This window comes from Cebus imitator, unplaced genomic scaffold, assembly GCF_001604975.1.
Source record: "Cebus imitator isolate Cc_AM_T3 unplaced genomic scaffold, Cebus_imitator-1.0 Scaffold13, whole genome shotgun sequence".
In the NCBI taxonomy this organism is placed as follows: Eukaryota; Metazoa; Chordata; class Mammalia; order Primates; family Cebidae; genus Cebus; species Cebus imitator.
Genome location: NW_016107328.1, coordinates 10,331,248 through 10,335,436, shown reverse-complemented (window position 1 = coordinate 10,335,436; position 4,189 = coordinate 10,331,248). Strand labels below are relative to the sequence as shown.

The window sequence follows — 4,189 nt, the reverse complement described above, 5'->3', positions numbered from 1 at the left end:
GTATTCCATGTCATTGGAAGAATTAATATTGTGAAAATGACCATACTACCAAAAGCGATCTACAGATTCAATGCAATTCCTATGAAAATACCAGTGACATTCTTCACAGAAATACAAAATCCTAAAATTTGTATGAAACCACAAGAGACCCCAAAATAGCCAAAGCTATCCTGAACAAAAAGAAGAAAACTGGAGGCATCACACTGTCAGAAATCAATATATACTATAAAGCTATATAACTGAAATAGCATGGTCTAGACATCACAACAGACATGTTAACCAATGGATCAGAATAGAGAACTCAGTGTGTTTGCAGCCCTCACACAGAGTCCCTACTGGAGTGAAGGCTGCAGTGAGCTGAGATCATGTTGGGCAACAGAGCAAGACTCTGTCTCAAGAAAAAACAAATCAAAAACCAAAAAACAAGAACAACCTCCCTCCCCCAAAAAACCCAAGTAAACAAACAAACAAACAAAATAATACAAGTCATTTATTAAAAAAATCAAGCCTAGCTCTTCTTTTTGTCAGAAAAATGGTCATGGGGATGAAAGCCAGCTTGGTGCGGCATGGACAAAAATATGTATCACTACTGTGCCAACTTAGCTTCAGAGAGCTGTATGTGTATCTTCTCAATTTTTGGATGCTGAAATGAGGAAGCTAGGGTCAACACCATTGGCACCATCCTTCTCCTACATATTTATTTAACTCATTTCTACTGTTAGTCCATGCTAAGCCAAGGAAGAAAGGCATGGAACATAGTGTTTGCCAAACTGCTGCCTTCATCTTGAAAATTATTATTTATATATTTCTTGCCACCTTTATTTTTATATATTGATTGGTAGCAGCAGTTGAGTATTCCATCTTAGGAGGAGGAAACTTTGAAGGGGAGCAGAAGGGAAAGGAAAAAGTTCTTTGGTTTTCTTTTAGTTCTATTAAATAAGGTGGGAGCTCTATCAACCAACCTTCATAACTCACTGGATTCACAGATGCTCTCTATTTCCTCTGAAACATAACAATGGTCACAGCATACTTTAAGTTTGAAGCTGTTAGACCCTTCTCTTGTATACCTGTAAGCTGCCACTCCAAGAATCAATTGAGTTTGTTCCCAAACTTGTTTGTGCCAGTCTGTGACAATAGTTCTAACTGAATTAGGTTATTTAAATAAATATTACATAAACCAATAATACATGAGTGTGAAAGTTATTTTTTTCTATAAAAATTAAGTAGAATCTTGGGCCAGGGGCCATTTTGGAAGCATCTTGCCAAGCTCTGCTTCTTCTCTGAGTATGGAGAAGGCAAAAGAAAAGGAGTAGACATCCAAAGAGAAGTTGAGGGAAGAGATCAGCAGGCTTCTAATCAACCAAACACAATTGCTTTGTCAGGAACATCAGCAAAGGGAACCAAAGGAAAAATATCTGTCAAGGGTAACAAAGTGCTCTGCCCTAAGAAGGCAGAGTACAGTGACAACCCCAGACCTCAGAAGATACCAATCCCTCCATTACCCTCTAAACTGCCGCCTGTTAATCTGATTCACTGGGACATTCTGCGGCCTGGTACCTGTGTGCCTTTGTCTACCCAAATCAAAAGGATTTTCCTAGCACAGCAAAAAAGGCCAAAATCCGGAAATCATTGAAAAAAAAATTAACGGTGGAAACAGGGGAAACGTCCTGCAAAGTTCTGAGACACATCCTCCTGAAGTGGGTCTTCTCCCTGAGGAGGGGCTGCCTGCCCTGGAAAAGTCCACTGCTCTCCTTGAGGGAGCTAATATAGTTGTGGTGACAATTTCTGCCCCAGAGGCTTTGCTGGCCTCCTGGGCAAGAATTTCAGCCAGGCCAAGGATACCAGAGACAGTGGAATCTCCACAAGAGGCCTGTGGTGTCAGGTGGTGGTGTGTGGTACAGGGGAAACGTCTCCCTGCAGACATAGATGCTTGGGTTCACCTGCAGTTTCATGCTGGTCAAGCCTGGGTTCCAGAGAAGCAAGAAGGGAGAGTGAGTGCCTCCAATTTTCCACCCCCACACCTTAAAGACAATATGTTGTGCTCCAAATGTGTTCACAGGAATAAGATCTTAATAAAAAGCCTCCAATGGGAATAGAATATCAGGGAAAAGGCCACATCTATGGGAATTAATGGCAGAAAGACTGGAGAGTCAGATTCCGTGGCGTTACCGACAGGTGAACTCTGGTCCTCTCCACACCTATTTATGGGCCATGCAGACTGGTGGGGTGGCAGATGTTAACCTAAGACCCCTAGCATTGCCTGTTGCTTTGTGAGTGGAGACAGATACAGACTCTTACATTTAAAAACAGAAAAACATTTCACAAATTATGATAAATTGTAATTAATATGTAGAAAAACTCATTTATACTACCTTTCTAAAACAGAAATGATGTCAGCAGCTTTTTTGTTTGTTTTTTTGAGACAGTGTCTTGCTCTGTTGCCCAGGCTGGAGTGTAGTGGTGCAATCTCAGTTCAGTGCAATCTCTGCCTCCTGGGTTCAAGTGATTCTGCTGTTTCAGACTCCTGAGTAGCTGGGATTACAGGCACCCACCACCATACTCAGCCAATTTTTTTGTATTTTTTATTAGTGAGGGGGTTTCACCATGTTGACCAGGCTGGTCTCAAACTCCTGGCCTTGAGAGAACCACCCACCTGAGCCTCCCAAAATGCTGGGATTACAGGCATGAGCCATGGAGACTGGCCTTCAGCAGCTCTTTTAAGTGTGAACCTCTTCAGCTGAGCATTGTGAAGGAGTTGAGCAAAACAATAGTTTGCTCCTATGCTCAATTTTTCCCTCCTCTGAACACTTGACTACTTTAGGAGCTGCATCATTCCAATTGCAATTTCATAAAATGTAAAGTATTTTAAGGCAAAGGAAGGCTATTAATTCTCTCCTTCCCCCAAACACATGATTTTTAATATTCAAAACAATATTTTTCAAAGTTCTCTTAATAATCTGAGATTTCTATGGTTTGACTCCAGGATCAATACACAAGGCACTTTGTATTATTTCACTTCTAATTGTTTTCTATATTTCTGGTGTTTAAAATGTTTGAAGTTGCTTCCCACTCATAAATACATGATATATTGAACTTAAAATGTGTTTATTAACCAGTTCTCCATAAATAAAAATAAGATCTATATATACAATAATTCATCTGTTGTATTTAGGGAACTGTATTCATTGCATGCAAATTATTGTTAGTGTTCTTAATTCAAAGTAGGAGTAAACCAAAATGTATGATTTTTCTTTTGCATGACTCATTTGTTTGTTTTTTTCTTTATTAGTTGGTGGTATGGGTTGGATCATTTGTTTTAAAACTACTTAGGTATGACTGACATACAAAAAGCTGTACATATTTAATGTATCCTATGGAGTATAATAAATTTTTAATTTTTGTGTGTACTTCCTACATTTATAGTCCTGAAAGTCTGTGAACAGATCTTTTTTTCACTTGTCCTATTTTAATGACTGTTTCCAACATTGTTTCGTTATTACAGCTAGGGGATCTTTTTTCTTTTGCCCCTTTAATGAAGATACTAAAAATAATGCACTGGAAGGAGTGGCAGAGTTGGAAAATTTGTAACTGTCATAATGTAGGTGTGATACGTCTGGGAAATAATCCTCAAAAATGTTAGAGGAAGGGAGAAAAATTTGTTGAGAAGCAAGATGTTCTTCACTCCTGTCCCCCATTGGTTGTTGGTGGTCAGAATTGTTCAGCATAATAAATAATAGACATTTTTTTCTTATACTAAAAAAAAATTAAGTAAAACCTTTTGGAAACATCTATTAAAAATGCTGCTAAAAAGAAACGCTGTAAAATTAGGTGTGAGTGAGGAAACTGTAAAAGAGTGTAAAATGTAATAAAAATCCAAAAGCATTCTGCTCTTCTATGTATTGCAAGTATCCTTCAGTTTTTTTTTTTTTTCACTTGAAATAAAGCAAAATAGAAATCATAGACATTGCCTTTTGTGTGGCTTATGTTAAGAAAGACCTGAAAGAAATTAAAATAGCATACTTATTTAAAAGAAGGGCCTTGGCTCTTCATCGAATTATTGACTAATATTTATTTAAGTTAAATTTATATTTATTTTAAAGATATAAAAAAATTTCCCACTTTAACTGATTTTTTCAATTAAGTGGCCAATCACTGGTCTCAAAGTGTCAAATGGACTTTTATTTCCATT

General features: G+C 37.8%; 1 protein-coding gene and 1 pseudogene across 1 annotated transcript in view; one reads left to right on the top strand and one right to left on the bottom strand.

Annotated features, from left to right (window-relative positions):
• GPHN (gephyrin) overlaps window positions 1-4,189 on the bottom strand; it is a 339,003-nt gene that overhangs the window by 91,078 nt on the left and 243,736 nt on the right. The gene's annotated exons all lie outside the window — the stretch shown is intronic.
• LOC108284016 lies at window positions 1,263-2,255 on the top strand (annotated as a pseudogene).